The following is a 13463-nucleotide window of genomic DNA, read 5'->3' as shown; positions in this document are numbered from 1 at the left end:
TCACCCGCTCATAAGTTAAAAATACTTCATTTTTTCCATTTTTTTACGAGTTAACCGCCCCCCCCCCCCCCCAGACGGTCAAATTGGGAAAACGACTAATTCTAATTTAAGCTGGTTGTGTCCCTGATACGCCTGCCAAATTTGATCATCCTAGCTTACCTGGAAATGCTTAAAGTAGCAAAACCGGGACCAACAGACCGACAGACAGACCGACAGAATTGGCGATTGCTATATGTCACTTGGTTAATACCAAGTGCCATAAAAACCTAGTCTGAGGTTTTTTTTAACACTAATTTGAAAAAAATATAGAATATAAACCTCACCCCCCGCTGCCAGCGGGGCTCATGGAGCTTCGCTCTATAGATAATGTTACCTGTAAGCAAGCCAACTTTACGCATTTTTAGTTTTATTGAAGGGGGATTTTAGAAAGGTAAAAAATAAATGCGCTTCTCTAAAAATAACAGAGAAAAAATATGCGATCATCAGAATATTGCTATATGCAGTAATACACACTTTAGAAAACTTGTGACGAAACTAAACATTTACCCTAAGCAGAAATAAACTAACGAAAGAGGGGGGGAGGGGGTAGTGTCAGATAGACCACCCTGATGTTTGGAAAGACCATAAAATAATTTGTTACTTAGGCCATGTAACATACCAAACAGTCGAGCTGTTAGCTGAATGTACGATCTGACCAAACCGGTTTCATAGCCACAAGGACAAATGACGGAAGACAGAATGCATTGGACTTGTATGATTTGCACCAAATATGTGTACATCAGGGGGGTGTGGGTAAGGTTAGGTTTTTAACCCATTTCTGAGATATATTCTCTCCCCCCCACCCCTAATATGCAAATATATAGCCCAAATTATACTATTGTGTAAACTAAAGTATTATATTTACATCATGTTTTGGTGTGTTTCATTATGATTAACGTAACTACACTACTTGAGTGTTTTAGGTATAATACATAAGTACCAGTAATTTTCTTTCAAAAGGCCACAGACTAATAGAACCAATTTTCATTGTTTTTTGAGTTAATCACTCCCCCCCCCCCCTAAAAAACGAACCAAGAGCCTGTGTATATACCTGCAGTCCTTTGACTCTGCAAGGCTATCGATTATTCAACACCCGACTTTAGAATAATATCAAAAATGATTACCTTGCCCTTTTGATTATCGATACCGTTCTTTACAGGTAGGAATTTTTTCATACATTTCAGTTACAATTTTATCCTTATCTTTTGACATATATTCTTTGAATGACCCGCTTATCAAATTCATGGAAAACGTTTTAAAGACGTATTTAAATTGCGCATTTGAAAAGGCGGCCTTTGAAACAGATGAGCAATAACTGGGGTCCGCGTTGTCTGTGTCCAAAGGACATGGGAACTTATAAAAAGTCAATAGCTAAGTTCATGAATGTAAAATCATCATTGATGACTGTCACAGTGTAAAAATATTTTCGCTTTACTGTGCTGACTGCATAGATGACTGGGACAGTTACATCCGCAGGACTTTGCTTCTTAGGGAATTCCAATTTCGTCAGCAATAGTTACAGCTTAGGGGTATAGCCTAGAGAAGGAAACTTGTTAAGAAAACATTTCATAATACGCACAATAGCTTTAGCTAACACCTTTTGCATGGATCCCCCTATACTTTACCGCCAACCCACCTTCCCCTAAAAAGCAAATATATAGTCCAAATTATGTAAAATCAATGCATTCTGTCACCCATCACTTGTTTTCCGGTTCTTCTTTTAAATAGTTAATTCAATTAATAAGTACAAGGAATGGAACAAGAGAGACACATTGGGAAAATAAACGGAAAATATATAATTTCGACTGTATATTTACACATTAAGGAGAGGGGCAAAACATAGGGAGTTCCATGCAAAATCTGTTTGCTACACTTGTTATGCATATTGTATTCTTATCATGTTTCCTTCTCAAACTTGTTTCCTTCTTAACTCGTAAGTTAAAAATACCTCATTTTTCTAATCTTTCAGAATTAACCCTCGCCCCCACTCCCCCAAAGAGAGCGGATCTGTCCAAGTTATGTCAATCACGTATCTAGGACTTGTGCTTATTTTTCCCACCAAGTTTCATCCCGATCCCTCCACTCTTAGCGTTTTCCAAATGTTAGGTCCCCCGCCTCAATTCCCCCCAATGTCACCGGATCCAGTCAGGATTAAAAATAAGACCTATGAGACACGATATATTTCCAAACTTCAAATTTCATTAAGATCCAATCATTCTTTCGTAAGTTAAAAATACCTCATTTTTCTAATTTGTGGAGAATTAACCCTCCCCAACTTCCCCAAAGAGAACGGTTCCGTTGCGGTTATGTCAATCACTTATCTAGGACCTGTGCTTATTTTTCCCACCAAGTTTCATCCCGATCCCTCCACTCTAAGCGTTTTCCAAGATTTTAGGCCCTCCCTAAATTCCCCCCAATGTCACCAGATCCAGTCGGGATTTAAAATAAAAGCTCTGAGACAAGATATCCTTCCAAATTTCATTGAGATCCGATCACTCCTTCGTAAGTTACAAATACCTCATTATTTCTATTTTTTCAGAATTATCCCTAGCCACCCCTAACAACCCAAAACAGAGAGGATTCGTTCCGGTTATGTCAATTATGTATCTAGGACTTTTTCATCCCGATCCCTTCACTCCAAGTGTTATCCAAGTCTTAGGTTTCCCCCTCCCAATTCCCCGCCCCTGTCACCAGATCCGGTCGGGATTTAAAATAAGAGCTCTAAGACACGATATCCTTCTAAACATCAAATTTCATTGAGATCCGATCACCTGTTCGTAAGTTTGAATATACCTCATTTTTAAGAATTACTCCCCCCCCAACTACCCCAAAGAGAGCAAATCAGTTCCGATATGTCAATCATGTATCTAGGACGCGCTTATTTTTCCCATCAAGTTTCATCCCGATCCCTCTACTCTAAGTGTTTTCCAAGATTTTAGGTTTCCCCCTCCAACTCCCCCCAATGTCATCAGATCCGTTCGGAATTTTAAATAAGAGCTCTGAGACACAATATCATTCCAAACATCAAATTTCATTAAGATCCAATAGCCCGCTCATAAGTTAAAAATACTTCATTTTTTCTACTTTTCCGAATTAACCGGCCCCCCACTCCCACCCCCCAGATTGTCAAATCAGGAAAACGACTATTTCTAATTTAATCTGGTCCGGTCCCTGATACGCTTGCCAAATTTCATCGTCCTAGCTTACCTAGAAGTGCCTAAAGTAGCAAAATTGGGACTTTAGGTTTCCCCCTCCCACTCCCCCCAATGTCATCAGATCCGGTCGGGATATAAAATATAAGCTCTGAGACACAATATCATTCCAAACTTCAAATTTCATTAAGATCCAATTACCCACTCATAAGTTAAAAATGCTTCATTTTTTTCTATTTTTGACGAATTAACCGCCCCCCCCCCAGATTGTCAAATCGGGAAAACGACTATTTCTAATTTAATCTGGTCCGGTCCCTGATACGCTTGCCAAATTTCATCGTCCTAGCTTACCTGGAAGTGCCTAAAGTAGCAAAACCGGGACCTTAGGTTTTCCCCCTCCAACTCCCCCCAATGTCATCAGATCCGGTCGGGATTTAAAATAAAAGCCTTGAGACACAATATCATTCCAAACATCAAATTTCCATAAGATCCAATTACCCACTCATAAGTTAAAAATACTTCATTTTTTCTATTTTTTGCGAATTAACCGGCCCCCACTCCCCCCAGATGGTCAAATCGGGAAAATGACTATTTCTGATTTAATCTGGTCCGGTCCCTGATATGCTTGCCAAATTTCATCGTCCTAGCTTACCTGGAAGTGCCTAAAGTAGCCAAACCGGGACCGACAGACCGATAGACAGACAGACCGACAGAATTGGCGATTGCTATATGTCACTTGGTTAATACCAAGTGCCATAAAAACAATTAAACTCAATAATGGAAAAATCAAAACGTTAATAAAGCTTATAGAGGATAAATATAAGTAAAAAAAACCATGAATTAAAGAAAGGCGGGGATCCTACCAATTCCAGCGGAGAAGTGATGTGGTATTGGAGGTAAATTTAAACCACATTAGGATATTTTTGAGGGCTTTTAATGAAAATATTTAGTTTCTTTCAGCAAGGACTATGCATTCCCTTTTGAGAAGCTTACATTTGAATAATATTTTTCTATACAAATTTCATATAATCTCGTTATAGATAAATTTAAGCCAAATAAGATATTGTTGAGGATTTTTAATGAAAATCCCTCGTTTTTTGGGCCAGAACTATACATTCTCCGTTGACAATTGCTCATTTGAATAGTATTTTCTCTTCATTATCTTATAATTTTGTTGGAGCTAAATTTTAGCCATATTAAAATATTTTAGATGGTTTTTAATGGAAATATCATTTGTTGTTCCGCATAGTCGAAAACCATAATAACTCTGTCTTTGGGGATGACTTACTCCTCCACAGTCCCTGGGGGAGGGGTTGCAAGTTACAAACTTTGACCAGTGTTTTCATAAAGTAATGCTGATTGGGAAGTGTATATACGTTTTCAGGGGGGGGGGGTTCTTTTGGCTGGGGGCTGGATTAAGGGAAGGGGGCTATGTGGGAGGATCTTTCCTTGAAGGAATATGTCTTGTGGGAAGAGAAACTCAATGAAAAGGGCGCAGAATTTTCTAGCATTACAATAAAAAAAATAAATAAACATTAAAACAAGTAAGGAGTAGCATTAAAACTTAAAACGAACAGAGATTATTAAGCATTAAAACAAGTAAGGAGTAGCATTAGAACTTAAAACGAACAGAGATTATTAAGCATATGAGGCGTAGCATAAAAAGCGAGGTGTTTAGGAGGAGATAAATACATCGCTCTTTATGCTTTATGCTGTTTCAGGGGTCATTTTTAAAGAATCGGGACAAAACTTAAGATTTAGTATAAAGGGTGGGGTATTAACGAGTGATAAGCCCCCTCATATACATAATAAAAATATAAGAATATAAAAGTTTGTTACGTAAGTTAATTCTTAAGTTACGTATATTTTTTACTAATAAAAACGTTCGTTAAAAATTAAAAGTTCTTGTTGCCTTTTAACTAACCAAACAATTGGAGGGCAACTATGCCTCCTTCCCCACCCCTTATTTTTCAAGACCGTCTGATACAAATTAAGAGAAATCCATTTAGCCAAAAAAAAAGAATTAGTATGCAAATTTAATTTTAATAATTTATGTGCGGAGAGCCAAAATAAAACATGTATTAATTCAAAAATGTTCAGAAATTAGTATGCAAATTTCGTTTTAATAATTTATGTGTGGGGAGCCAAAGTCAAACATGCATTAATTCAAAACGCTCAGAAATCCCTGGCTCTTTACGGTAAAGATTGACTCTTTGCCACAATTTTAATCTTCAGAATAATTAAAACCTTTAGCATAAAGAGCGGGGGATTGCGGAGGGGAAAACCCATTTCATATACGGAGTAATTTCTGTTCGTTTTAAGTTTTAATGTCGTTTCTTACTTTCAGTAAAAAAAAAAAACTGTTTTTTTTATTTAATGGCTCAAAGAAACGAGGAATTCTCATTAAAATCCTTCAAAATATCTTAACCTGATGTAAACTTACCTTTAACAAGATTATTTGAAATTTAAAGAGAAAATAATATTGCTATGTGCGCTTGTCGACAGGGACTGTATGTTCCTGGCTCGAAGAAACGAAGAGTTTTCACAAAGAGCCCTCAAGAATATCGTAATGTGGTTTACGTCTTGCACTCGCCCCCCATACGTCCTACAACTTATGTCTAATAACACCCCCTCTTGGAATTGGTTGGTAGGATCCCCGCTTTTCTTTGATTCATGTTTCTTTTTGCTTATATTTTATTCTTTATTAGGGTTTTCACATTTGTTTTTTCTCAATTTTTTGACTTTTAATTGCTCTTTCCTATGTTTTACGGGCCAGTCAAATATTGCCATAGTGACCTAAATTGCTTGGACTTACAAATCCTAGAATTTAAACTTAAGCTGGGAGGTGTTTAGAGAATCTTTCGACTAAGCGGGAGTGAAATCTAACACTCAGTCAAGGCTTTTCTATTAAAAGTCCTCAAAAGTATCTTAATATGGCTTAAATTTACCTGTAACGAGATTGTCTAAAATTTCAAGAAAAAAATTATTCAAATGTGCGCTTGTGAACATTGAAGGGATAGTCCTTGTCCTAAAAAAGAGTAATTTTCATTAAAGGCCACCAAGAACATCTTAATGAGGCTTTAATTTACTTCTAACGAGATTACTTGAGATTTGAACAGAAAATATTATTCAAATCTGAGATTGTCAGTAGGAAATGTATAGTCCAGACTCAAAACGTAGCATTTTCATTAAAATCCCTCAAAGATATCTTAAATGTTGTTTAAATTTAACTTTAATATTGATCCTCCCTCTGGAAATTGTGGGTATGATCCTTTCCTTTCTTTAATTCGTGGGTTCTTTTTGCTTTTATTTTATCCTTAAGAAGATTTTTACTCGTTTTGTTTTTTTATATTTTCGAGTTTGAATTGCTCTTTTCTGTCTTTTAATAATGGCTATAATTAATTTTAATAATAATTTATTCTAATAAATATAGTTAATAATAGTTAATTTTAATAATAATTAATAATTTTAATAATGGCTATAATATCTTTTAATAATGGCTATAAATTTTTCTCTGTTGAAAAAACTTGAAAGTTCAAAAGTTTTTATCATTAAAATTTATTGATCTAAGATAAAACTTCAATATGATGCATGAATGTAATTGAAGCATCCTGTAGCCTATGCACATAGGTATGCCCTTTCAAGAATGTCTATAATATAAGTTTGAAATTATGTGTGGTAGATTGAAAGTTCCTAAGCCGAACTGGTCAGACCTGACAACAAACAACAAAGAGAGATAAAACTCCACAAAAAAAATCTTAACTGAAACTGTGGCCAGTAGAGAGAAAAGACTAAAATACCGTGGATATTTCGCCTGTATCTCAATTAAGCGTCCTCAGCACAATATAAAAAGAAAAAATACTAAACTAAAAATAAATAAAACCACCACCAGTAATAATAAGTACAATTGTCACTACTGGCCCACGTAGGAAAAAGAAGCTATTAGAGGTACTTCAATGAGAACATCAAAGCAACTGAGGAAAAATTATGAAAATTGAAACTAGGTTAACTACTCAGTTGCAAAATAATCCTCTTGTTAGCCAATATTGAAGTAACTCTTTTTGGTCTGTAAATTTTTTAATTCCTTTATCGACTAATGGTTCATTTTTCAAAAGAAAATCGTAAATTGGGTCAATATTTAAATTCCCTGTGTCTCTTTTTATTCAAAGGTTAGCAAGCGTATGTTTTTTTTTTTTTAATTTCTATAGCCTCCCTTGCCCACTGAGAAATACCCCAATCATTAGGAATAGCTGTAGCCTCATTAAATTGTATAAAATGTTAGGATGACAGGGCCGAAACAAAAGTTTAGGAGGCTTTCTTAATCGTAGGATTTTTTCTATTTGAATTGCGATGCTCGACAAATTTTTTAATAAATTGTTGGTGAGTTCTGCCAATATAAAACTTTCCTCAAGAACAAGGAATTTTACACACCCCAATAACTAAATCTCTCTGGCTTAAGTCCTTCCCAGAATTAAGAGAACTACCTAATTATCTTACTGATTGGAAACAAGCATCTATGTTAAGTTTGCGCAAAATTCTGTTAAGCATCTCCACCAAAATAGGTATATAAGGCAAAGAAATGAAACTTTTCGGCATATATAATTCTGTACACTGTGAAACCCCAATAACCCTATTGTCGTGTTTAATGCGTCTGTTTCTTATTATTTTATCAATGAATTTAATCGGGTAACTATTACAAAATAAAATATCCCTGAAATACATAATTCAGAATCTAAAAACTCCTGGGAACAAATTCTGAAAGCTCTATCCACTAGTGCAATCACAACTCCTCGTTTCACTGAAATAGGGTGGCACAAATGGAAGTTCAAATGCCTATCACTGTGTGTATACTTTCCATGTAGCCTACTGGGAAAATTAAATAAAAATCACTTTTAATCAATAGGATACCAAAAAAATGTATTATGTCCTTTTCTTCAAACTCCATTTTAAGTTTTACAATTTCATCAAAACTAAATGTTTGTGGAAAAGGGCTAAGGACTCTAAACCGTGGTTCCAAATGCAAACCACTACATTTATGAATCAGCCCCAGAAACAAGGGGAGAGCCTAAAACTGTTTATAGCGAGTCCATGAAGAGATTTGCCAACAAAGAAGAGAGAAATACCTCCATAGCCAAACCAAACACCTGTTTGTAAAATTCACATCTAAAACCAAAAAAAAGAGAATATTCGTTTGCAAGGATAACCAACTTCATAATGACTTCAATCTCCAAACTAGCCATGGTCACTGCTGGTATCAAATCAAAGTGCTTTTTGTAATTTAATCCTTAATGTATCTTTGTAATTTTTCACATTACAATAGAAATACATGGAAACCACATCAAAACTACAGGGAATTGATCTCCCCTCCAATGTGAAATTTTTCAATTTATATGAGCTTTGCGTTCCTAAGATTGGACACAATGTTGCCAGCAACCACTTTCCTAATTTTGCCATAGGTGATGATAAAGGTGATACAATAGGACGGAGAGGGACTCCCGTCTTATGACTTTTAGGTAGACCATAGATCTTGGGTTTGGAACAACCTCTTGGATAAAATTTATGATAAAATTATGGGGTAATGTGTAAATTATTTTTTTGTGACTCCAATTCCTTTCTTATCGACTTTACATGCTATCCGTAGGATCGAAATCCGATTCTTTGTAAGTAGTAGTATCAGAAATATTTGTATTCATTTTATGACCAAAATCATCAGTGTTCATAATAACAATAGTGTTGCCTTTGTCTGCCCTAGCGATAGTAAGGACCTTATCCTTTTTCAAATCAGAACGTATTTTAACGTTCTGGTTCAATAGTAACCGAAACTCTAAAAATGGAATTTTGATACCAATAGTTATATCATGAAAATTGCATTTTAATGCTGATTTTAAATATATAAGTTTCATCATGATTAGTATTTCAAAGTTACGAGCCTGAGAAAATTTAACTCATTTTAGAAAATAGGGGAAACACCCCCTAAAAGTCATACCATCTTAACGAAAATCACACCATCAGATTCAGCGTATCAAAGAACCCTACTGTAGAAGTTCCAAGCCACTGTCTACAAAAATGTGGAATTCCGCATTTTTTGCAGAAAGCCAAATCACGGATGTGTTTTTGTTTATTTATTTTTTTCCCGGGGATGATCGTATCGACCCAGTGGTGCTACAAATTCGCAAAAGGGCTCATTCTAATAGATATTTAAAATTCTAGTGCCCTTTTAAAGTGACCAAAAAATTGTAGGGCACCTAGGCCCCCTCCCACGTTCATTTTTCCCTAAAGTCACCGGGTCAAAACTCTGAGATAGCCTTTTTATTCAACATAGTCGAAAACCTAATAACTATGTCTTTGGGGACGATTTACACCCCGCAGTCCCTGGGGGAGGGGCTGCAAGCTACAAACTTTGACCAATGTTTACATACAGTAATGGTTACTGGAAAGTGTACCGACGGTATCAGGGGAATTTTTTTGGTTTGGACGTTGGGTTCAGGGGAGGGGGCTATATGGGAAGATCTTTTCTTGGAGGAATATTTCATGGGGGATGAGAAATTCAATGAGGTTTTTTACGGTTTTAATTAGTAGAGTAAGAGAAAGAGTCAAACTTTAGCGTAAAGAGCGGGGCTATGCATCGGCACTGTTTCTGTTTTCTGTTTCTGTTTCTGTTTTTTCTTGCCTGTTTCTGCCTGTTTCTGTTTCTGTTTTTACAAAAAACAGAACAGAAAACAGAAACAGGCTACCTGTTTTTGTTTTACCTGTTTCTGTTTCCGTTCTGTTTTTTTTTCATCTGTTTTTTTCCGTTTCTGTTTTTTTTTAATCTGTTTTCTGTTTTTTCCGTTTCTGTTTTTTTTTTCAAATGCCGCGCTATCTAGCGGGCATGATACCGAAACGCATGATACCTACCCGTACCTATCGTACCGAAACGCACATCTAGCGGGCATGATACCATGATACCATTGATTTTTGAATTTAAACAAAAAGGGAATAGTTGTGGGAAAAGTCAAAGTCATGGCCAATTCTAGAAAAAAGCTAAGACAGATTGTCCAATTAAGTGGGCAACCCAGTCAAGGTTAATTTTACCCCTTTGATTGCCGTTGTGACTGTCTCCCATTTATGCTACACCTCTCCGTGCATGCATGTCCCTTGACAATGCCGAAATAGAGTCAACCCGTTGACTACGGGTTGACTACTTGAAAATTTTCCTCTCATGCATGTCACTCCACAATGCTCAACTAGAGTCAACCTCTCATGCTAATTCACGGCGGGGTAAATCTGAGCAAAAGAGAGAGATTGAGAAAGAGAGAGAAGCTTGAACGCTATACAGTGGACATGGGCTAGATGGGAGCCCCATATGACAATGTCTCTACTCTTGGTATATGTGTATCGGATGGCTATTACCGCTTGAGCAACGGTCTAACCATTGACGGCTTTAAGGATTCGTGCTTTAAGTGGCAAACATGGGCTCAATGAAATCCCATATAAAAGAGGAATATAGCGTTGGTATTTACTTAGAGCAATGGGTTACCGCTAGAACAGCGGTCCAACAAGCCACGGCTTGAAGGCATCCGTACTTTAAGCGGTGAACCTAGACACCTTGGTATGTGTGTAGCGGAGGGTTATTACCACTTGAGCAATGGTCTAACCATAGAGCGTTGGTATTTGCTTAGAGCAATGGGTTACCGCTATAGTGACGGTTTAAATAGCCTCTAACTTAAACGGTGGACATAAGCTAGATGGGATGACTCTGTGTCTGTCTGGTATATATTAGCAAGCAGCGGTCTAAGTAGCCTCGGCTTGAAAGCATCCGTGCTTTAAGCGGTGAATATAGTGTTGGTATATGCTTTGAGTAATGGTTTACCGCTAAAGCAACGGTCTAAGAGCAACTAGGGTAAATTGTCAATTATAAATGACATATAAGCTTGAAAGGAATATAGCGTTGGTATCACCCGATTGGACACGTTTTATGACAAATTTCGCCCCCCCCCTAAAAATACGCTAGTGTGTTGAATTACACGAAGTTGCTCATCTTTTGTATGTGACTACAAGGATTTAACAAGAAGATGTTTTCTTTCCTATTAGAAATAGAAGAAGTAAGGAAAACAAGAAAAACAGCTGTTAAAACAGCTGTTTTTTTTAAAAAAACAGCTGTTTTCTGTTTTTTCGAAAAACAGAATAGATTACAGAAACAGGTCACCTGTTTTTGTTTGACCTTTTTCTGTTTCTGTTCTGTTTTTTTTTCTAACTGTTTTTTTCTGTTTCTGTTTTTCTCAAAAACAGAAACAGTGCCGATGCTTAAGCGGGGCGTTGAGGAGGAAAAGCCCCTTTCATATACGGAGTAATTACTGTTCGCTTCTAGTTGTAATGTCGCTCCTTACTTTCATTAAAAAAAAAACTTTTTTTTTGAATTTTGAAAAAGAAATCAGTGTTGGAAACAGAATCGAAAACTATTCAACAGCACTGCCTCTTGTTGTCTATTAAGGTGTATAGATGACAAATTATTAGTGGCAGGACCAAGACAAAAACAAGGGGAAAAAAACATCTGAATCCTGGAACTTCTCAAACCAAAGTCTTTTAAACTTGTCGACCAAACGAACCTTTTACAAATGGAAATCATGGTGAAAAGGTCTAACGGTCATTTCTCTAATTCTCATAAAAATTTCAGATGGAAGGTTTTTCCTTCAAAAGTTTTCGACAAAATTTAAGTCTTTGGACAACTTAAAACGTCTTTGTTTTTGCTCGGAAGTCACGTGATTTAAAGCCATGAGACTTAATTTGTTTTTTAATTTTGATTCATTTTCAGTACCAAAATAGGTATTAATTCTAAAAGGTTTAAAAATTACTGATTTCTTTGTGCATTTTTTAAAGAGAAATTGCTGATTTAACAAATTTACATGTTTACTAACCAAAGAAAAATAATAATTGACAGAAGTGGCTAATTGTTTGCAAATCTCTTCATGGACTCTATTGAAACCTCCGCTATACACAAATATAAGCTCTTCCCTTGTTTCTGGGGCAGACTCATGGATAATGTGGTTTGCATTTGGAAACACGGCTTAGAGTCCTTAGACCTTTACCATAAACGTTTAAATAGTTTCGATAAAAACGTAAAATTTATAGTGGAGTTTGAAGAAAAGGACAAAATACCTTTTCTTGATATCCTTCTGATTAGAAGAGATTTCTATTTACTTTTCTCAGTATGTAGAAAGCCTATACACAGTGATAGGTATTTGATCCTCCATTCGTGCCACCCTATTTCAGTAAAACCAGGGGTTGTGGTTGCACTGGTGGATAGAATAGCTTTCGGAATTCGTTCCCTGGAGTTTTTCGATTCTGAATTAATGTATTTGAGGTATATTTTATTTTGTAATAGTTACCCGGTTAAATTCATTGATAAAATAATAAGAAACAGACGCATTAAACATGACAATAGGGTTATTGGGGTTTCACAGTGTACAGAATTAAATCTGCCGAAAAGTTTAATTTCTTTGTCTTATGTACCTATTTTGGAGGAGATTCTTAAAAGAATTTTCCGTAAACATAACATACATACTTGTTTCCAATCAGTGAGATCATTAGGCAGTTCTCTTAATTCTGGGAAGGACTTAACCGGGGAAGATTTAGTTAGTGGGGTGTAAAAAATTCCTTGTTCTTGAGGAAATATTTATATTGGTAGAGCTCACCAATTTATTGAGCATCACAATTCAATAGAAAAACCCTATAATTGAGAAATCCTCCTGAAACTTTTGTTTCCGCTCTGGATGAAAATACATTCTTTCATCCTGAGCATTTTGTACAATTTAATGAGGCTATAGCTATTTCTAATAATAGGGGTTTCTCACAGTGGGCAAGGGACGCTATAGAAATTAAAAAACATATATTTGCTAATCTTTCAATAAATAGAGACACAAGGAATTAAAATATTGACCCAGTTTATGATTGCATTTTGAAAAATGAACCATAAGGAATTAGAATTTTATATAATCACCAGGGGACAAGATCAAATACTATACCAAAAAGAGTTGCTTCAATATTAGCTTACAAGAGGATTATTTTGCAACGGAATAGTTAACATAGTTTTAATCTTCAAATTTTTTTTCTCAGTTTTTTGATGTTCTCATTGAAGTAACTCGAATAGCTTCTTTTACCTACGTGGGCCAGTAGTGACAATTGTAGTTATTGTTACTGCTGATAGTTTTATTTGTTTTTAGCTTAGTGTTTTTTTCTTTTTATCTTGTGCTTTGGACGCCTATTTGAGATACAGACAAAATATCAGCGTTA

The sequence above is a fragment of the Artemia franciscana genome, chromosome 20, assembly GCF_032884065.1.
Source record: "Artemia franciscana chromosome 20, ASM3288406v1, whole genome shotgun sequence".
NCBI lineage: Eukaryota > Metazoa > Arthropoda > Branchiopoda > Anostraca > Artemiidae > Artemia > Artemia franciscana.
The sequence above is the reverse complement of the archived record's forward strand: the minus strand, read 5'-3'. Positions refer to the sequence as shown.